At 36.8% G+C, this 24208-nt stretch overlaps 1 protein-coding gene and 1 pseudogene across 3 annotated transcripts in view; both read right to left on the bottom strand.

The window, feature by feature from the left end:
• ATP7A (ATPase copper transporting alpha) overlaps positions 1-24208 on the bottom strand; it is a 148884-nt gene that overhangs the window by 110532 nt on the left and 14144 nt on the right. The gene's annotated exons all lie outside the window — the stretch shown is intronic.
• Positions 205-7650, bottom strand: LOC309653073 (myb/SANT-like DNA-binding domain-containing protein 3 pseudogene; annotated as a pseudogene). The gene has a single exon. The product of its transcript is annotated as a myb/SANT-like DNA-binding domain-containing protein 3 pseudogene (transcript).

Below are 24208 nucleotides of genomic sequence, written 5' to 3'. Positions count from 1 at the left end.
CCCGTGTTCCCTGCATTGGCAGGCAGATTCTCAACCACTGCGCCACCAGGGAAGCCCCTAATTTTTTATAAAATACTGTTTCTAATGCATACTCAAGGTTGAAAACTGTTATAAACTCATAAATATCATTAACAGTAGAACAAAGTGCTTTAGCCTGCTGGTTTAATTATCCTTTATTTGTTCAGTTAGGAATTAGTTCGATGCTTTTATTTTTTTTTTTTGGCTGTGTTGGGTCTTCGTTTCTGTGCGTGGGCTTTCTCTAGTTGCGGCAAGCGGGGGCCACTCTTCATCGCGGTGCGCGGGCCTCTCACTATCGCGGCCTCTCTTGTTGCGGAGCACAGGCTCCAGACGCGCAGGCTCAGCAATTGTGGCTCACGGGCCTAGTCGCTCCGCGGCATGTGGGATCTTCCCAGACCAGGGCTCGAACCCGTGTCCCCTGCATTGGCAGGCAGATTCTCAACCACTGCGCCACCAGGGAAGCCCCTAGTTCGATGCTTTTATAGTTCCATTATGTGTGTGAGCATTTTTTGTGTTGTTCTATATTGTTATTTGTGTGATTAGGTGGTAATTCTGGGAGAGGAATAATATCCGGCACAAAGCTGTACACAAAAATGTACCTAACCCAATGGGGTGTTTTTTTTTTTTGAGAATAGGTAAAAGCTTCACAGGGTCCTCTAAAACCTTGCTACACAGAACTGTGGTGGCCAGACAGGCAGACCTGGCATAACCTGGGAGCTTGTGAGAAATGCACAGTCTCAGGCCCCCCCACCAGAATCTGCATATTAAGATTTCCAGATGGCTCAATAGGTGAAGCAAAGGCAAACTTTTCTCAGTTCACATCATCTGTGTTGAGGACCTGCCACTCCCTGCCCTAATCTGTCTCCCATAAATCGGTTAAGCTTGGGACTTTTTCCAGATGCTGTTTCTCTAAAGGGTCCATTTGGTAAAAACTAAATTAAGAACACAAATCCTTACAAAAGCATCCTTCCTTTGAAAGAAGACTAGTCTTCACAGGGTTCCTTCAAATAACCAGTTCCTCTAAGATATTTAAAATATGATCAGTGTATAAAATAAATTGATATCCACTTAAGTTTTATGCAGTGCATGTATTAGTATACATGTACTTTACTGAACTTACAGACCCCGGGACCCAAATTCCAAAATTATGAAAGGAAGGAAGCTTAGCCACTGCAGTAAACTCTCCCTGTTGACCCACGCCCTCCGGACAACTATGATGTTAGCAGTGCTCATCCAAGACTGTGCAGATCACATCACAGTCAAGGAGTTGTAGCAGATTCTAACCATCATCTAGACCAACTCTCCTGTTTTATAGACAGGAAACACCAGGGCCAAAGACTAAATGGAGTAACTTAAGGTCACATAGCACTTGAGACAGAGCCGAGCTCAGAATTCAAGCCCTGACTCCTCGTCCTGCACTCCCTATATAGCCTCTGTCACACATACTGCTCCTTCCCCACCACATGGCCTTGAACTTTCATTCTCAGAAATTGCTGACCTGCCTTGGCACTTAACTGTCACTTTGCTTCTTCCAGCTACTGTTATGCCCAACTCACAAGACTGTTTTTCTCACTAGGCTACAGGAGAAGTTATATCACAGCTCAGTCAAAATATCCATTTATCAATCCACGTTTCCAAATATATTGGTAATGGATTCTGAAAAAGCTCAATACTAACTGCATACTATGTAGCATCACTATTAGCTAGCACCAGGAGCATGGCGAGGGCAGGGCCTTTCCTTAGGCGGCTAAAGATTAAAAACAAGGGCAACCATTTACTCAGTAGTACAAAGTCGGTAGGAAACTACAGCAGGAAGCCAAAAACTGTAGCACAGTGGAGGCGGGCAGCACCTTTACACACTGTGTAAAACATACACAGTGTGACTATAAAATCACAAGTCTTGTCTTTTAATAAAACAAGCATGACAGAATGTAGAGCTCTAAACGAACGTTTCTCCCTCAAAGTAGTCACATCCTTAGTTCCAACAAAGCTACACCTGCTGGAGACATTATTTGGAACTCCTCTTTGGGGAAAGGAAGGCCTTAAAAGGCAGCCTATGAGCCACATTAAAAAACAGCCTTCCATTATGTTCGGCTGTTTAAAAACAGAATATCCACGCTCCAAAGATGACATTGAAAAAATGAAAAGTGTGCTATAGCTCTTGTGGAGGCTCCGAAAGACCTCTAGCAAATTCTGAGTAACAGCATCACCACTGGAGAAACGTGTGTCCTCCCAGGACAGCCACTTTCAATGGGAGGGCATTCATTTGGATAGACAAGGTCTGACATCTATTTAAAAAAACAAAAACAAAAACCCACAAAACCCAGCCACACTCCTTTATAGTCACACTTGCATTTGATTAAAAAAATACAACACTCACACATGGTTCTTGTATGAATTCTAATTAAGAGACATTACATTCAGAATGATAGCACTCATAGTGCTAATTTTCAGAAGACTCTAACAGCTTCTTTGCCACTTCAGGGGTACATAGGGTGCAGCTGTTTACCTGAATGTATTCTTAAATAAGTGACTACTACCACTCTCATCTTCCTAGCTGTAGCTCTGTGACAGGCTACCGACCGCAAGTTCGTGTTCCAGACCTTCTTTGCCAACACAGATTAATTACAAGGGAGCCACACCCCAACGTCTTAGGGTGAATTGGGAAAGGGCCGGTTAAATGAGGAAACAGGCCATTCCTTAGTAAAAGTTTGCAGTTTTCTTTCCCAATACATCTTCTTTTTATTGAGAACTTCCATTTTTATCCTGTGTTCCTCCTCTGCCATCTCACACTCTCGCTCTAGCTGCTGGATTTTGGCCACATGCACCTCATTCATCTGTATCAGCTGCAGTTGTAAGATGGACATTTGTTGATGGTGTTCTTCCTCATGCAACATTTTTAAAGCACCTTCCTGAGAGGTTTTGCTCCTGTAGTTTTTATTGGCTGTTATTCTGACAGCTGAACACGAGGGTTCAGGTTGAGAGGTCCCCTCACATACTGGGAAATGTATGAACTCTTTCTCATCATCACACAGTTCTCTATTTGAAACAGCAAATGATTCTTGGGTGGTGGCATCAGCATGGTACTCGGGCTCCTCCTCGGGAGGGCTTTGCAGGAAGTACAGCTGCTCGGGCAGCATGTCGACGATCTTCTCCTTCCCCAGGACGTGGGTGCTCAGAAGGGGGCTGACGCTCCGTTTCACTTTCTCTCTCCTTTCATGAGCCATAATCTTTTCGGTCCGAGCCTTGATGTTCTCCCAGCACTTCTTCAGCTGTTTGAAATCCCGCAGCGACACGCTGGGCTGCGAGTTGTATTCATGGGCGAGCACCTGCTTGAGGGCAATAGTTCACGCGTCGCTTTTCTTACACTCCAGCACATACTTGTACTTTTCTACTAAAGCCAGCAGGATGCTCTTTTCCAATTCTGAGAAGTATTTGGCAGGTTTTATGATTTCCTTGTTTTGCATTTTCCACTACGTTTCTCCTGGCTGTTAGCTATCCTGCAGCGGCAGCGCAGCGGCCACGGCGATCGGGGGAGGGGCCGTCAAGATGCGAGTGCGGGCAGCCTCGGCTCCTCTCGCAGGCTGGGCGGCCGGGAGGGCCGCGGGCTCCGGAGCACCGGGCGGCGGCGGCGCACCCCCGGCTGGTCAGTTCTGCCATTTTTTTGTCTCATACATTTTTAGGCTATACAATTACCTACATAAAAAGTTAGGAATATTATGTCTATCTGTTGAATTAATCGTTTCATTATTATAAAGTATTCTCCTCTCCAGTAGTATGGCCACACCAGTTATCTTTTGGAAGTATTTGCATAAAATATTTTTCATACATTTATTTTCAACTTTTCTATGAATGACATATAGTTGTATGTTATATCTGGGAATAGCATTTAGTTGTTTTTTAATTAATTTATTTTATTTATTATTATTTTTTATTTTGGGCTTCATTGGGTCTCCATTGCTGAGCACGGGCTTTCTCTAGTTGCGGCGAGCGGGGGCTACTCTTCATTGCAGTGTGCGGGCTTCTCATTGAGGTGGCTTCTCTTGTTGTGGAGCATGGACTCTAGGTGCATGGGCTTCAGTAGTTGTGGCCACAGGCTCAGTAGTTGTGGCTCGCGGGCTCTAGAGCACAAGCTCAGTAGTTGTGGTGCACGGGCTTACTTGCTCCATGGCATGTGGGATCTTCCCCGACCAGGGCTCGAACCCATGTCCCCTGCATTGGCAGGTAGATTCTTAACCACTGTGTCACCAGGGAAGCCCTAGCTGATTTTTTTAATCCTTCTTACAAGCTCTGCTCTGAACTGTAATATTGGGTGCATTTACATTTAATAAAATTACTAATATTTTGGGGTTTATGCCTATCTTCTCGATGTTTTCCTACTTGGCCCAAGTATTCTTTGAGGCTTTTTCTCCTTCCTTGCTTTATTTTGCATTTATCAAATACCTTTCATTATTCCCCTTCTCCCTTGTAACAGCTTGTTATAGTTTTTAAAACATCACTCTTTTAGTACCCTAGCGATTACAACATGTCTTCTTTATTTATTACAGTCTACCTTAAATTAGAACTTTTATCTCTGCCTGGATAGTGGAAAAACTTTTAAAACATATTAACTCCATTTAACATCTCCCTTTTATCAGCTTCCTATTGCTGCTATAACAAATTGCCACAAATGCAAATGTATTATCTTACAATTCTGGAGGTCAGTAACCCAAAATAGGTCTCACTGGGTGAAGTGGGGTGAAGGGAGCAAAGTCCACCTTGACTCAGTGATCAGTATTAGTATTATGATAATGCCATCTGCAGCAACATGGATGGACCTAGAGATTGTCATACTGAGTGAAGTAAATCAGACAGAGAAAGACGATTATCATATGATATTGCTTATATGTGGAATCTAAAAAAAAGGGTACAAATGAACTTATCTACAAAACAGAAACAGAGTTACAGATGTAGAAAACAAACTTATGATTACCAGGGGGTAAGTGGGGGGAGGGATAAATTGGGAGATTGGGATTGACATATACACACTACTATATATAAAATAGCTAGCTAATAAGGACCTACTGGAGAGCACAAGGAACTCTACTCAATACTCTGTAATGGGTTATATGGGAAAAGAATCTAAAAAAGAGTGGATATATGTACATATATAACTGATTCACTCTGCTGTACACCTGAAACTAACAGAACATTGTAAATCAATATACTCCAATAAATTTTTTTTAAAAAATTAGTATCATGAATATTATGCACCATCTATGAAACATTTTCAACAAAAATATTTAACATGTATCTAATCAAGCCTTTAGAGCTAACTTCCAACATACAGGAAATAATAGTAACTAAAGGATATCACCTTGTAGCCAAGGGAAAACAAAGGATCAAGGTATTGGCAGGCTGTATCCTATCTGGAGGCTCTGGGGAGAATCCACCTCTCTGATTTTTCAGCTGCCTACATTCCTTGAATCCAGCCCCCAACTGCACAACTCTGACCTCTGCTTCTACCTGCACATCTCATTCTCTGACTCTCCTGACATGCTTTTACTTTACAAGGACTTTTGTGATAGTATTGGACCCAACCAGATAATCCTGGATGCTTCCACCTCAAGATCAACTCTATCGCATCTGCAAAGTCCTTTTTTCCTTGTAAGGAAGTCAGAGGTTTCAGGGATTCAGACATAGACATCTCTGTGGGGCTATCATTCTGTGTACCACACTTCTCCTACATTTTGTGTTAGTGGTGACACATATTTTAATTCAATATGTTTACAAACACTTCAGAAAGGAAAGCTCTACCTCTCAGAATGCCAAGAGACATAGACAAAATAATGAAGTTAGAAAATCACCATTTGGAACCATTATTACCTCAATCACGGTAATAACTGATTGAGGAAGAAATCATTCATGAATGCTAATGCTAGTGAAAAAAAGCTTGATGAGAAAGAGGACACTTACATTATTGCAAAGTACCACCCTATAAAATACTTGCCAATTAGCAATAAGTAAGTATAAAAGACTCCTTAATTAACCTTATAGTAAATAAATCTTTTAAAGAAACAATACAAATTATCATCACAATTAATGAGACAAATTGACATACCATGCTAACTCTATTCAAAAGAAAGCTAAGAGACTATATTAATACATAAGTATATTTCAGAGCAAAGACTATAAAGCAGAGATAAAGAAAGGTATTTCATAACGATAAAGGGGCCAATTAATGAAGAAGACATAATAATTCTAAATGTTTATGTAGTTAATGACAGAGCTTCAAAATTAATAAAGCAAAAAGTGAAAGAACTGCAAGGAGAAATAGAAAAACCTGCAAGTATAGTCAGACATCTCAATACCCCTCTCTAAATGATTGATAAAAAAAGTAGGCAGAAAACCAGCAAGGACAGAGTAGATTTGATCAACACTACCAACCAATTTCACTAGATTGACAAGCACAAAATAGTCCACCTAACATCAGCAGAATTACACTTTCTTCTCAAGTGCAGATAGAACCTTAAGTAAGATAGACCAAATTCTGAGTTACAGAATAAGTTTCACTAAATTCAAAAGGATGCAAGTCAAATAAAGTATGTTCTCTGGCCACAATGGAATTATATTAGAAATAAAAAAACAGAAAGATCTCTGGAAAACCCACAGTTATTTGGAAGCCATCTGCACACTTCTAAATAACCTATGGGTCAAAGACAAAATCAAAAAGGAAATTAAAAACTATTTTGAACAGAATTAAAATGTGACATAGCAGAATTTGTAGTATGACACTAAAGTAGTAGTTAGGGGAAATTTTATGGTACTAAATGTTTATATGAGAAAAGAAGAAATGTCTCAAATCAATGACCTCAGGTACCACCTCCAAAATCTAGAAAAAGAAGAGCAATTAAACCCAAAGTAAGCAGAAGAAAAGAAATAATAAAGATGACTACAAAAATCAATAAAAGAAAAAGCAGGAAAACAACAGAGAAAACAAATAGAAGTAAATGCTGGCTTTGAGAATATCAGTAAAATTGATGATTCTCTTTCCAGACTTATAAGGAAAAATAAGAGAGACAACACAAATTACCGTTATCAGGAACAGGAGAGGTGACATCATTACAGATTCTACAGACATTAGAAGGACAATAAGGGAGTAGTGTAAACAACTTTACGTCAATGAACTCAACATTTAAATGAAATGGACCACTTCATTGAAAGACACAAGCTCATCCTAGAAGAAAAAAACAGCCTTAAATGTCCTAATCTATTAAAGGAATCAAAATTGCAGTAAAAACAAAACAAAACTTTCCACAAAAAAACTCCAGGCCCACCACAGCTTCACTAGTAAAGTCTACCAAACATTTAAGGAAGAAATAATACACATCTTTCAAAAACGCTTTCAGAAAATAGGAGAAGAGGGAAATTCCTAACTCAGTCTATGAGCTAATGTTAGCGTGACACAAAAATAAGATAAAGGTACCACAAGTAATGAAAACTACAGACCAATATCTGCAAGAATGCAGACAGAAAAATCCTCAGAAAAATGCTCGTAATCCAAATCCAGCAACATGTGAAAAGGATTATACACCATAACCAAGTAGAATTTATCATGCGAATGCAAGGTTGGTTCAACATATAAAAATCAATCAATGATATATACCATGGTATTAGAATAAAGGACAACAAACACAAGTATCTCAATGGATGCAGAAGAAGCATTTCATATGTTCAACACACTTTCATGATAAAAAAAAAAGCTCAGAAAATGGAAAACTGAAGGAAACTACTTCAATCTGATAAAGGGTATTTGTGAAAACTCCACAACTAACATCATACTTAAATGGTAAAACACTGGAAAGCTTTTTCTCTAAGGACAGGAATAAGACAAGGATGCTGACACTTGCCACTTCTGTTTCACATAGCACTAGAAATCCTAGCCAGAGTAATTAGGCAGGAAAAAGAAAAAAAGGCATCCAAATTGGAAAAGGAAAAGCAAAATGATCTCTGTTCACAGATGACATGATCTTATATCCCTAAAGACCCCACACCAAAAAAAAAAAAGTTAGAGTTAATAAAGAATTCAGCAGCGACTTCCCTGGTGGTGCAATGGTTGGAACTCCACACTCCCAATGCAGGGGGCCCATGTTCGATCCCTGGTCAGGGAACCGGATCTCACATGCCGTGACTAGGAGCCCACATGCTGCAACTAGGAGCCTGCATGCCACAATTGAAGATCGCTCATGCCACAGCTGGGGATCCTGCATGCCGCAACTAGAGATCCCGCATGCCACAACTAAAAGATCCTGCATGCCGCAGCAAAGATCTCGCATGTGGCGGCAAGGATCCTGCGTGCCGCAGCTAAGACGCAGTACACCCAAATATTAAAAAAAAATTAAAGAATTCAGCAATGTTCCAGGGTACAAAATCAACACGCAAAAATCAGTGTGCTTCTCTACACTGACAACAAACAATATGAAAAGAAAATTAACAATTCCATTTATAATGGCATTAAAAAGAATAAAATACTTATGAATAAACTTAACCAACGAGATGAAAGACTGGTATACCAAAAACTACAAAACATTGTTAAAAGAAATTAAAGAACATACCAAAAAATAGAAAGACATCCTGTGTTCACAGACTGGAAGACATAATATTGTTAAGATGCCAATACTATCCAAGACAATCTACAGATTCAATGCAATCCCTATAAAAACCCAAAGGTATTTTTACAGAAATAGAAAAACTCATCCTAAAATTTATATGGAATCTCAAGGGAACCTAAGTAGCCAAAACAATCTGGAAAAAGAAAAAAATTAGAAATCTCATACTTCCCGGTTTCAAAAAATATTACAGTGCTACAGTAACCAAAACAATGCAGTGAGCGGAAGCAAAAAGAACTACAATCCTGCAGCCTGTGGAACAAGAACCACATTCACAGAAAGATATACAAGATGAAAACACAGAGGGCTATGTACCAGATGAAGGAACAAGATAAAAGCCCAGAAAAACAACTAAATGAAGTGGAGATAGGCAACCTTCCAGAAAAAGAATTCAGGATAATGATAGTGAAGATGATCCAGGACCTCCGAAAAAGAATGGAGGCAAAGATCGAGAAGATGCAATAAATGTTTAACAAAGACCTAGAAGAATTAAGGAACAAACAAACAGAGATTAACAATACAATAACGGAAGTGAAAAATACACTAGAAGGAATCAAGAGCAGAATAACTGAGGCAGAAGAACAGTAAGTGACCTGGAAGACAGAATGGTGGAATTCACTGCCACAGAACAGAATAAAGAAAAAAGAATGAAAAGAAATGAAGATAGCCTAAGAGACCTCTGGGACAACATTAAACGCAACAACATTTGCATTATAGGAGTCCCAGAAGGAGAAGAGAGAGAGAAAGGATGCAAGAAAATATTTGAAGAGATTATAGTCAAAAACTTTCCTAACATGGGAAAGGAAATAGCCACCCAAGTCCAGGAAGTGCAGACAGTCCTATACAGGATAAACCCAAGGAGAAACACACCAAGACACCTAGTTATCAGATTGGCAAAAATTAAAGACAAAGAAAAATTATTGAAAGCAGCAATGGAAAAACGACCAATAACATACAAGAGAACTCCCATAAGGTTAACAGCTGATTTCTCAGCAGAAACTCTACAAGCCAGAAGGGAGTGGCATGACATATTTAAAGTAATGAAAGGGAAGAACCTACAACCAAATTACTCTACCCAGCAAGGATCTCATTCAGATTCGATGGAGAAATCAAAAGCTTTACAGACAAGCAAAAGCTAAGAGAATTCAGCACCACCAAACCAGCTCTACAACAAATGCTAAAGGAACTTCTCTAAGTGGGAAACACAAGAGAAGAAAAGGACCTACAAAAACAAACCCAAAACAATTAAGGAAATGGTAATGGGAACATATATATTGATAATTACCTTAAACGTGAATGGAATAAATGCTCCAATCAAAAGACACAGGCTCGCTGAAGGGATACAAAAACAAGACCCATATATATGCTGTCTACAAGAGACCTAGGGACACATAAAGACTGAAAGTGAGGCGATGAAAAAGATATTCCATGCAAATGGAAATCAAAAGAAAGCTGGAGTAGCAATACTCATATCAGATAAAATAGACTTTAAAATAAAGAATGTTACAAGAGACAAGGAAGGACACTACATAATAGTCAAGGGATCAATCCAAGAAGAAGATATAACAGTTATAAACATATAGGCACCCAACATAGGAGCACCTCAATACATAAGACAACTGCTAACAGCTATAACACAGGAAATCAACATTACCACAGTAATAATGGGAGACTTTAACACCTCACTTACACCAATGGACAGATCATCCAGACAGAAAATTAATAAGGAAACACAAGATTTAAATGACACAATAGACCAGATAGATTTAATTGATATTTATAGGACATTCCATCCAAAAACAGCAGATTACCATTTCTTCTCAAGTGCGGACGGAACATTCTCCAGGATAGATCACATCTTGGGTCACAAATCAAGCTCAGGAAATTTAAGAAAACTGAAATCATATCAAGGAACATTTCCAACCACAATGCTATGAGATTAGAAATCAATTACACGGGAAAAAAACGTAAAAAAACACAAACACATGGAGGCTAAACAATACGTTACTAAGCAACCAAGAGATCACTGAAGAAATCAAAGAGGAAATCAAAAAATACCTAGAGACAAATGACAATGAAAACACGATGATCCAAAACCTATGGGATGCAGCAAAAGCAGTTCTAAGAGGGAAGTTTATAGCTTTACAAGCCTACCTCACGAAACAAGAAAAATCTCAAATAAACAATCTAACCTTACACCTAAAGGAACTAGAGAAAGAAGAACAAACAAAACCCAAAGTTACCAGAAGGAAAGGAATCATAAAGATCAGAGCAGAAGTAAATGAAATAGAAACAAAGAAAACAATAGCAAAGATCAATAAAACTAAAAGCTCGTTCTTTGAGGAGATAAACAAAATTGATAGACCATTAGCCAGATTCATCAAGAAAAAGAGTGAGAGGACTCATATCAATAAAATTAGAACTGAAAAAGGAGAAGTTACAACAGACAGCACAGAAATACAAAGCATCCTAAGAGACTACTACAAGCAACTCTATGCCAATATAATGGACAACCTGGAAGAAATGGACAAATTCTTAGAAAGGTATCACCTTCCAAGACTGAACCAGGAAGAAATAGAAAATATGAACAGACCAATCACAAGTAATGAAATTGAAACTGTGATGAAAAATCTTCCAACAAACAAAAGTCCAGGACCAGATGGCTTCACAGGTGAATTCTATCAAACATTTAGAGAAGAGCTAACACCCATCCTTCTCAAATTCTTCCCAAAAATTGCAGAGGAAGGAACACTCCCAAACTCATTCTATGAGGCCACCATCAGCCTGATACCAAAATCAGACAAAGGTACTACAAAAAAAGAAAACTACAGACCAGTATCACTGATGAATATAGATGCAAAAAATTCTCAACCAAATACTAGCAAACAGAATCCAACAACACATTAAAAGGATCATACACCATGCTCAAGTGGGATTTATCCCAGGGATGCAAGGATTCTTCAATATATGCAAATCAGTCAATGTGATACACCATATTAACAAACTGAAGAAGAAAAACCATATGATCATCTCAACAGATGCAGAAAAAGCTTTTGACAAAATTCAACACCCATTTAGGATAAAAACTCTCCAGAAAGTGGGCATAGAGGGAACCTACCTCAACATAATAAAGGCCATATATGACAAACCCACAGCAAACATCATTCTCAATGGTGAAAAACTGAAAGCATTTCCTCTAAGATCAGGAACAAGACAATGATGTCCACTCTCACCACTATTATTCAACATAGTTTTGGAAGTCCTAGCCACAGCAATCAAAGAAGAAAAAGAAATAAAAGGAATATAAATTGGAAAAGAAGAAGTAAAACTGTCACTGTTTGCAAATGACATGATACTATACACAGATAATCCTAAGGATGCCACCAGAAAACTACTAGAGTTAATCAATGAATTTGGTAAAGTTGCAGGATACAAAATTAATGCACAGAAATCTCTTGCATTCCTATACACTAATGATGAAAAATCTGAGAGAGAAATTAAGGAAACACTCCCATTTACCACTGCAACACAAAGAATAAAATACCTAGGAATAAACCTACCTAGGGAGACAAAAGACCTGTATGCAGAAAACTATAAGACACTGATGAAAGTAATTAAAGATGATACAAACCGATGGAGAGATATACCATGTTATTGGATTGGAAGAATCAATATTGTGAAAATGACTATACTACCCAAAGCAATCTACAGATTCAATGCAATCCCTATCAAATTATCAATGGCATTTTTTGCAGAACTAGAACAAAAAATCTTAAAATTTGTATGGAAACACAAAAGACCCTGAATAGCCAAAGCAGTCTTGCAGGAAAAAAACGGAGCTGGAGGAATCAGACTCTCTGACTTCAGATGATACGACAAAGCTACAGTAATCTAGACAATATGGTACTGGCACAAAACCAGAAATATAGATCAATGGAACAGGATAGAAAGCCCAGAGATAAACCCACACACCTATGGTCAACTAGTCTATGACAAAGGAGGCAAGGATATACAGTAGAGAAAAGACAGGCTCTTCAATAAGTGGTGCTGGGAAAACTGGACACCTACATGTAAAAGAATGAAATTAGAACACTCCCTAACAGCATACACAAAAATAAACTCAAAATGGATTAGAGACCTAAATGTAAGACCGGACACTATAAAACTCTTAGAGGAAAACATAGGAAGAACACTCTTTGACATAAATCACAGCAAGTTCTTTTTTGATCCACCTCCTAGAGTAATGGAAATAAAAACAGAAATAAACAAATGGGACCTAATGAAACTTCAAAGCTTTCACAAAGCAACAGAAACTACAAACAGGACAAAAAGACAACCCTCAGCATGGGAGAAAATATTTGCAAATGAATCGACCGACAAAGGATTAATCTCCAAAATATATAAACAGCTCATGCAGCTCAATATTAAAAAAACAAACAACCCAATACAAAAATGGGCAGAAGACCTAAATAGACATTTCTCCAAAGAAGACATACAGATGGCCAAGAAGCACATGAAAAGCTGCTCAATATCACTAATTATTAGAGAAATGCAAATCAAAACTACAATGAGGTATCACCTCACACCAGTTAGAATGGGCATCATCAGAAAATCTACAAACAACAAACGCTGGAGAGGGTGTGGAGAAAAGGGAACCCCCTTGCACTGTTGGTGGGAATGTAAATTGATACAGCCACTATGGAGAACAGTATGGAGATTCCTTAAAAAACTAAAAATAGAATTACCATATGACTCAGCAATCCCACTACTGGGCATATACCCAGAGAAAACCATAATTCAAAAAGACACATGCACCCGAATGTTCATTGCAGCACTATTTACAATAGCCAGGTCATGGAAGCAACCTAAATGCCCATCGACAGACGAATGGATAAAGAAGATGTGGTACATATATACAAGGGAATATTACTCAGCCATAAAAAGGAACGAAATTGGATCATTTGTAGAGACGTGGATGAATCTAGAGACTGTCATACACACTGAAGTAAGTCAGAAAGAGAAAAACAAATATCATATATTAATGCATATATGTGGAACCTAGAAAGATGGTACAGATGAATCGGTTTGCAGGGCAGAAATTGCGACACAGATGTAGAGAACAAGCGTACGGACACCAATGGGCGAAAGCAGCAAGTGGGGGGTGGTGGTGGTAGTGTGATGAATTGGGAGATTGGGATTGACATATATACACTAATATGTATAAAATGGATAATCAATAAGAACCTGCTGTATAAAAAAATAAATAAAATTAAATTAAAAAATTAAAAAACAAACAGTGTGGTACTGGCATAAAGATGGACATATAGACCAATGGAATAGAATAGAAGCCCAGAAATAAACCCTCCCATATAAGGTCAAATGATCTCCAAGAAGGGTGTCAAGACCACTCAATGGAGAAAGGACAGTCTCTTCAACAAATGTGCTGGGAAAACTGGATATCTACATGCATAAGAATAAAGTCACTTACATCATACACTAAAATTAACTAAAGATGGATTGAAAGACCTAAACTTAAGAGTGAAAACTATAAATCTCTTAAGAGAAAACACAGTAGAAAAGTTCCATGACATTGGATTTGGCAATGATTTCTTGGATATGACAGCAAGAGCACAAATAACAAAAGGAAAAATAGGTAAACTGTACTTCATCAAAATGAAAAACTTTTATACATCAAAGGACACTATCAAGAGAGTGAAAAGACAACCCACAGAATGAGAGAAATATTTACAAAATATTTACCTGATAAGAGACTGAATATCCAGAATATATAAACAAATGGTACAACTCAACAACAAAAAATCTAGTTGAAAAATGGGCAAAGGACTTGAACATTTTTCCAAAGAAGATAAAGGGCCACCAAATACATGAAAAGATTTCAACATCACTAGCCATTAGGGAAATGTAAATCAAAACCCCAAGGAGATACCACATCATATCTATTGAGGATGACTATAATATAAATAAATAAATAAATAAAACACAAAAAATAACAAGCATTGGTGAAGATGTGGAGAAATTGGAACACTTGTTGGTAGGAATGTAAAATGGTGCACTCACTGTGGAAAAGTTTGGCAGTTCCCCAAAAAGTTAAACATAGAATTACCATATGATCCAGCAATTCTACTTCTAGGTATATAACCAAAAGAATCGAAAGCAAGGACTCAAACAGATAATTGTATAACCAAGTATTCTTTTTAATGTTTAGCAATATGGCAGATAAAAATATTTTATGCGTTATGTGTTTCTTAGATTATTAAATGAGGTTGATGATATTTTCATACATTTCTTAACCACTCATTTTTCTTCTCTTGTGTAATGATTATTTGACCATTTTTCTGTGTTTGTGTGTGGGTGGGAGGATATTCTAAAGGAAAAAAAAAGCACTTTGAAAGTTCTTGAAACATGCTGACAAATTTTAATAGCTAATATTTATGCTTTTATAATAAAGCTGATTCACTCAGCATTTACTTAATTTTTACTCTACACAGGCGTTAAACTAGAGGATGTGGGAAGAAAAAACCCATGTCTTCTGGGATTTATAAATCAAAACTATTTTCTTATCAGTACATGCAAGTATAAGTGATTACTTCATCTTTTTTGACAAATATGTCTATGATTGAAATGCAAAATCTAAAGGATAAAAGCTTTAACATATATGAACATATGGGGGTTGGAACTACCCATCAACCTATCTTGAGGTTACAAGAGTATACCTTGTCATCAAAAAGACAAGAGATAATAAATCTTGGCGAGGACGTAGAGAAAAGGGAACCCTTGTGCATTGCTGGTGAGAATGTAAACTGGTACAGCCACTATGGAAAACAGTATGGAAGTTCCTCAAAAAATTAAAAATAGAATTACCATATGATCTAGCAATTCCACTTCTGGGTATATACCCAGAGGAAATGAAATCACTATGTCAAAGAGCGATCTGCACTTCCATGTTCATTGCAGCATTATTTATAATAGCCAAGTCATGGAAACAACCTAAGTGTCTATCAACAGATAAATGGATAAAGAAAATGTGAGATGTGTATACACACACACACACACACACACACACACACACACACACACACACACACAATGGAATACTATTCAGCCATAAAAAGGAAGGAAATCCTGTCATTTGTGACAACATGAATGGACCTTGGGGGCATTATGCTAAGTGAAATAAGTCAGACAGAGGAAGACAAATACCGTACGTGGAATCTTAAAAAAAATAAATAAATAAACTCAGAAAAAGAGATAAGAGTTGTGGTTACCAGAGGCAGGGGGTAAGGGGTAGGGAAATTGAATGAAGGTGGTCAAAATGTACAACTTCCAGTTATAAGATAAATAAGTACTAGGGATGCAATGTACAATATGATGACTATAGTTAACACTGCTGTATGATATATTTGAAAGTTGCTAAGAGTAAATCCTAAAAGTTCTCATCACAAGGAAAAAATTTTTTTTTCTTTTTTTCTGGTATCTATAAGAGGTGATGGATGTTAATTAAACTTATTGTAGTAATCATTTTGCAATATATGTAAGTCAGCTCATTATGCTGTCTACCTTAAACTTATACAATGTTGAATGTCAATGATATCTCAATAAACCTTTAAGAAAAAAAGACTCTTAACTGCAGTCCATCTTACTATACCTGTAAAGTTATTTTAAATCACACCTCTTGATGGACAGTAAACGTCAGAATTAAATCTATATCTGTTCTTTTGAAAAAATATAATTTGTAGCCTTAGAAATATAACAATATAGCATCTTAATAGAAGTCTTAATAAAGGTCAGCAAATAAAATCACTCATGTGAAGGCAGTGTTGTACTGTAATCACTGGAGAGAGAAGAATCTGCCCAGTTTTTGAAGTTTCATTGAAGATAACATATCCTAGTGACTCACAACTTATCATTTCATTGTTGACCTACTGAGATAATTTGGCAAATTACACTTCTGCTTCCATATGGCTCTATGATTTATAGAAATTACTTATAAAACCCTATGAATGAGCAGTTACAGAGGGTTGCATATTAAATGAAAATTTCGACATTAGGAGATAATATGGTAGTTTGATTTTGAGAGAATCTCTTTTTTTAGGCTCAACAACAACATATAACACCAATAAATCTGTCTTGGGCAAAATAACTTTAGAGGTTATACTGCCTTGATAATTAAAACATTACAGTCATTTCAACCTGCCTAAAAATGGTAAAACTGATAAATCACTTTTCTGACCATTCTTTCTACTCAAAAGGCTGAAAGACCTGGATCTCTACCCTGTCACATCATTTCCATCCTGAGACTTATAGGTTGACATTGTTCCCAGAGAAACAAATTCTCTTAGTGCAATATACTTAATTAATAAGCAAAGGAATATAGTAATTTATTCTAATAGTCTCATAACCTTTAAGGTATCTAATATAAAGATATTTTATATTTAGTTTAGAGAGCATGTGATGCTAGTTCTCATGTCCAGTCAACAGAACTTTTAACGCAACTGGAAAGAAGTGAAAATAACTTATTCCTGAATTATATCATAAGGATACAAATGAAAACTTTATTATTATTTTAGGAATCACACAGACAGAACACACAGACATGTGGTGAACACTAGACCTGGAGTCAGGAAACCTGTGGCCAAGAAAAAATTACCTACATGAACTTGGGAAAGTCATTTAATTGCTCTCAGAGCCACAGCTTTTGCTCCAATGGTTCCCAAACTTCAATGTACTTAAGAATTATCTAGGGAAGACTTTTTAAATTCTGGATTTGCAAGCTCTACACCCAAAGATCTTATTCATTAGGAGAGAAATGATATCAAAGAATCTGCATTTTTAACAAATACCTCTGAAGATTCTAATGCAGTAAAGACAGAGACTATATACATTGATAAACACAGTCCTAAATAATATGGGAATGAATAGCTACTTAACCTGTATCATAGAGTTGTTATTTGGATCTAATGAAAAAAGCAAGTAAAATAAGCAGAGATGTTTATATAAATTTATACGTTTTATAGAAAATTTATGTGTATAAGGTGATATGTTTGCTTTCCTGAAATTCCACTCTAACTACAGAGTTTATTAAGGTTGAGTTACTACAGACAGATATTAGTGAGTTTAATAAGACTGGCAGTTAAATATATCAAAATCAATTGCTTATACACTGACAATAATCAACTAGAAAATAGAATGGTAAAACAACCCATTCATATAGCACACTACACCTCCCTGAAAAAAAATATTTTAAATACTCAGTAATAAACTTAATAAGAAATGTGTAGGAATATATTGTTAAAAGAGGTTAATTCTACCCAAATTAGTCTATAAATTTAATAGAGTCAGTGGAACTTTGAGGTAGGGAGAACCTGACACAATGATCCTAAGGTTCACGTGAAAAAATAAATATTTGAGGACACACAAATTTTGAAAGAGTGATAAGGAGGGTGTCTATATATACACAACTCTCTATATCACTATACATAAAATAGTGACAGCATTTCAAGTAGGTGAGGAGACAGTGGTTCACTTAACAAATGGCTTTGGGACAACCAGTTACTCATTTTGAAAAAAAAAAAAGTTAGTTCCCTGTATAATATACTTAAACTAAAACAAATTCTATATGAATTAAGGATTTAAATATAAAGTATGGGGACTTCCCTGGTGGCACAGTGGTTAAGAATCGCCTGCCAGTGCAGGGGACACGGGTTCAATCTCTGGTCCGGGAAGATCCCACATGCCGCGGAGCAGCTGAGCCCGTGCACTGTAACTACTGAGCCTGTGCCCTGGAGCCCACGAGCCACAACTACTGAGCCCGCGTGCCACAATTATTGAAGCCTGCACGCCTAGAGCCTGTGCTCCGCAACGATGAGTGGCGCCTGTTCGCCACAGCTAGAGAAGGCCCACGCACAGCAACGAAGACCCAATGCAGCCAAAAATGAAACTAATTAATTAATTTTAAAAATATATATATATAAAGTACAAAAGGTACTGGAAGAAAGCATAAGCAATAGTGAGTATAATTTTGGGATAGAGAAGGCCTTTCTAAGCATGATACATAAAAAATCAAAAGCTTCTGTATAGGGAAAGAATACAAACTGATAAAAGATTTAAAAAACTGTAAAAGAGGACTAGCAATATATATGACAGGCAAAGGCCTCTTCCATATCTGTAATAAAAAGGTGAACACCCAAAAGAAAAATGCACAATGGAAATAAACAGGCAACTCACAAACAAAGAAATAGAAATGGTCAAAAAAGTCTCACTAGTCACGGGACATAAACATAAAAGGGCAATCACATAACAGACTGACAAAGCTTAAAAAGAATCTTAACCGTATCTGTTGTAAGTGTGTTAGACTGACACTCCTACACTGCTAGTGGAAGCATGAAATGATATTTTTCTGGAGGACAATTTGGTAGTATATATCAAAAGTCTCTAAAAGTACTAAACACTTTTATATGCTGTTAGTGAAAGTATAAATGTGTACAACTTTTCTGGAGGGCAGTTTGGCACTATTTACCAAAATTTAGAATGTACAGGCCCTTTGATCTAGCAATTCCACTTCTAGGAATTTTATCTAGAAGACAGGCTCATAAAGATACATATACAAGGATATTCATTGAAGCACTGTTTATTATAGCACAGAACTGAAAACAACCTAAATGCTAATCAAAAAGGAACTAATTAAATAAACCACAGCATATCCACACAATGAAACATCATACAACCATTTTATAAAATGAGGTATGTCTATATTTCTTCATACAAGATGTACAAGATATGTTCAATGAAAATTGCAAGGTGCAAAATAGTATATGTATAGTATAATCCCATGCGTGTAAAGAGAAAAAAAAAAGAGATAGGTATTACATAGGCTTGAAAATGCACTGAAAATTTCTAGAAGAATACACAAGAAAGTGCTAATACTTTCTCTGAGGAGGGGCTGGGATTCTGAGCATTGTAATTTTTGTACCTTGTGACTTTTTATTACTATGAACATATATATTACTTTTGCTATAAAAAAACAAGCTTAAAACAACTACCACTCCCTGACCTGGCAGTACTGCTTTCAGGAATATATTGTAAGGAAATAAATGGAGAGACAATCAAAGATATAAACACAAGAATATTCATCACAAAAAGAGTGGATACAAGTTAAATCACTCAAAAAATGAGGATTGGTAAAATAAATGATGACCCATGTATTCAATGGAATACTATACAGCTATGAAATTTAAATTTTCTGACATACAAAGACAGTCAATAATATACTGAATAAGTCTTTTTTTGTTTGTTTTCGAAGGAGACACAGACAGACGAAAGTGTGTATGTTTGCATAGGAAAAAGTTTGGAAGACTATATAAAGTTATCTTGGAGAGTATTAATTCTGACAGTGTTATGATGTTTTGCTATACTTTATGAAGTTTTCTACAGTGAATATGTTGTTTACTGAAAGAGAGTGACTGGCAACCCATGTGGGATCAAACACATAAATCCTAGGAATTAGACAATTCAGCTTGCTGCCTATGTATATTCCTCAAAAAAGTTCAAATTCCACTTTGGTTAATCCAATCCTGTTAGAATCCTGGGCTACGTCTAGTTCTAGCAAGCTGTTTCACAAGGGTCATATGATACCTGATGTTTATGAGAAGATTTAAGTTTACTAGAAAAAGAGGCACTAAAACTGAATGAGCCTTCTGAAAATGTATGTTAAAATCTTGTTCTCTATAACATTTAAAATTTCAGGATACTTTTGAAAGAAAAGTACTTATCTCTTGTTAGCACCTTCCATCTTCAGCTGCCTAGAGTGCAAGATAAATGCTTTTCTGTAAGAGTCCAAGAAGTTCAAGTAGAGATTATGCTCCCAAAATTTATCATTAACTTGCACAAACTGTCTACTGAATGACCTAGCAGTAGTAAAACTTTTTCTGGTATGACCAGCAAATTCCAGTAAAGTGAAAAGGCTTTTTTGTTTGTTTTGTTTTGTTAATATATGATTCCCCATTTTTAACTGAAAAGGGCATTTCTATGACTTTCCACATGATACGAGAGTTAATAAAGTTACATTTACTTTCATTAATTGAATTGCACTTTATATGCTACCAAGTTGATAATATAGGTCTTAAAAGGATAATTCGTTCCCTTTATTTCTGCCTGTGAGAGCTGACAGATCAGAACAAATATTAACACTAACCAACAGCATGTCTATTAATTTGGTGAGAGCTGGCAAGAAAGGGCGGGGGTGGGAGGGAGAGAGAACCATCCCATTACTTCCAAACTTCCCTCGTGCTGCTCCTTTATAAACTAAAACTTCCCTACACGCCCAAACCCTGGCACCCACTGATCTCCTTCCCTTCCTATAGTTTTGCTTTTTCAGATTGTCATATGAATGGAATCATACATTATGTAGCCTTTTTAAGTCTGGCTTCTTTCACTTAGCTAAATGCATTTTAAGATTCACCTATGTTATTGCATGAATCAACAGGTAGTTCCTTTTTTTGTCATAAAGTAATATTCCACAGTGTGGATATACAACAATCTGTTTATCCATCAGTTGAAATAACTGGGTTGTTTCCAATTTGGGGTGACTAACGCTGAATAATGCTGCTATAAATATTCATGTAACAGGTTTTTGTACGAACATAAGTTTTATTTCTCTTGGATAGATACCTAGAAGTAAGATTGCTGAGTAATATGGTAAAAATATGTTTAATTTTGTAGGAAACTAACAAACTGTCTTCCAAAGTGGCTATACCATTTTTCATTCCCACCAGCAATGTATGAAAGTTCCAGTTGCTCTGTCTTGCTAACATTTGGTATTGCCGGTTTTTTGTTTTGACATTCTAATAGGTGCATCATAGTATCTCATTGTGATTTTTTTTTTTTTTTACTTTACTTCTCAGAGCATTTTTAGATTCAGAGCAAAACTGAATGAAAAGTACAGAGATTTCCCATTTACTCCTTTCGCCCCCACATACAACCTCCCCCACTATCAACATCCTGAATCAGATTGGTACATTGGTTACAATCACCACTGTGGTTTTAATTTGCATTTCTCTAATGGTTTTAATTTGCATCTGCCTAATTTGCATTTCCTTTATTTGCTATTTGTGTATCTTCTAGGTGAAGTGTCTATTCAGATCTTTTGCCCATTGGATTGTTTATTTTCTCATTGTTGATATTTAAGGGTTTTAAAATTTTATTCTGGATATAATTTTTTGCAAATATTTTATCCCAGTCTGTGACTTGACTTTTCATTTTGCTTCACAGAACAAAAGTTTTTGATTTTAATAAAGTCCATGTATCCATTTTTTCATTTATGGATTATGCTTTGGGGATAATACAGATTTTTAATCACATTTCTTTGTTTATGTCTTTCCTTATATAGAGTAACATTTCTCCTAACTAGCAGCCTCGGACATAAAGCTGAGAACAAATAAAAACTGCCATCAATTCTGTTTAATGGGTACAGAGTTTTAGCTTGGGAAGATAAAAAAAGTTCCAGAGATGGATGGTGGTGATGGTTGGTTGCAGAACAATGTGAATGTACTTAATGTCACCAAACTGTACACTTAAAAATGGTAAGTTTTGTTATATAATTTTACCATAATAAAAAGAAAAAACTGCCATCGAGCAACAATATGTCAGGAAACTCTCTGTTCTAAAGCTCACAGACACTGTTTGGCAGCAGTGAAACCAAGGTAATGGAGCCAAAGCTTCACTTTGGACCCATGGATGATGAATGAGGGTCCATTTCCAAGACGAGAGGTAGCCAGCCAAAAGGGACATTGCCCAGCATTTTATAGAAAGGTTGTCTCATTTAGTCTTCATACTTATAAGGAAGAAACTATACTATGCTTCTTTCACAATTAAGGGAACTGAGGCTTAGAGGGCAAAGTTGCCTGTTCAAGTTCATGTTTGAGTCAGTAAATCAAGGAGTGAAGATGAGAGAAAACCACCAGACAATCTGACCCAAGAGCTCTCACTCCAGACCATTCCCTTACACTGTTTCCAAATCCATGAAGAAAAACTCTCTGTTCAGCTTTTATTTTGAGATATATAAAAGTTTTAGGAAATTACAAATAATTTAACAAACATTCCTTGGGGATTGTTAAATGTAATTTCACTAGATTGATTTCCCAACGTACATTGAAGCAAGATAAGCTATATGCTATCTTTTACCTTGCAGTGGAGTGGGTAACACCTCTACACCTCAAGTCAAATGGCTTGGTGTCAAACCCTGGCTCTGGCTTTGTGCTGAAATAACATGCATATTAATTCATGTGAATAAAATTTTCAATTTGGGGTGATAAAATCATATAGCACTAGAAGCTCATTCACTCAAAATGCGTTACTTATCCTATCTCAAAGCTCCAAAATATGCATAAGCCTCTTTGTTACTGTGAAGACCCAGTAATGCTTAGAATAGTATTTTGAATCTCTATAAAACTTAGCTATTCTTGTTTATAAAAAAGAGTTACCTTGGACATATCACTTCATCTATAAAATGGTAAGTATTTAAGAACAATAGCTCTGGAATCAGGCTACCTTAGTTTTAATCCTAGCTCTGCTACTTGCCACATTTTAAGCCCTGGGCCTGTCACTTTTTCTCTTTAAGCTTCAGTTTTCCATGGCTGAAAATAAGAATAATTATAACATTACTATGAGGTTAAAATGAGGCAATCTATGCAAATTGCTTAGTATAGTCCCATGCACAGTAAGCCATCAGTGCACATGAACTGCTATTGTTTTTTATTAGCAATATTAAAATGTGTAAGTAGCATTAGGAATCAAATCATGGCAAGAGCATTTTGCAAATCTGCAGAGACAGCAATACTCTAAGTAATCAATTCTTAGAGAACTGTAACTTATCTCATCTGATGCTCATAAACATAGACCACTTCGTCAAAAGCTACCCTCTGCCAGTCCCTCTGGATCACAATCTTCTTGTTTTATATTTCATCATTACCACTTATTGCTATTTGATATCTATTTTCTCTGTTTACTTATCTAGTGTCTTCTCCTTCCAAAATGTAAGCTCCATGAGAGTAGGGAGGCATAACGGTTAAAAAGACAGACTCGAGAGCCAGACTGACTGAATATGATTCCAATCTCTGCGGCTTCCTAGCTGTGTGACCTCGGGCATATTACTGAAGCTCTCTGCCTCAGTTTCCTTATCTGTAAGACAGGGATAGTAATAGCATCTGTTTCATAGGGTCGTTATGAGAATTAAATGACTTTATATAAAGCACTTAGCAAAACCTAGCACACAATAAGCACTCAGTAAATGCTACTATTATTATCGACCTACTTCACTGCTGTCGCTCCAGCAGCTTGAACAGTCCTTGGCATAGAGCAGGCACCCAATAAACATTTACAGAATAAATGAATTAGAAGAGCTCAATGCTGAGCCAGCCTTATAGCTCAAAAGTGTTCCTAAAAGAAAGAGTTGGGGATGAGGGAGAGAGACTAGGGTAAGGTACCTTCTGTGGGGTCAAAGCCTCTGTTCCGAACCCATCTTCCAC

The sequence above is a fragment of the Balaenoptera physalus genome, assembly GCF_965194825.1.
Source record: "Balaenoptera physalus genome assembly, chromosome: X".
Taxonomy (NCBI): Eukaryota; Metazoa; Chordata; class Mammalia; order Artiodactyla; family Balaenopteridae; genus Balaenoptera; species Balaenoptera physalus.
Note: the sequence above shows the minus strand (reverse complement) of the source record. Positions and strands in the feature narration are given on the sequence as shown.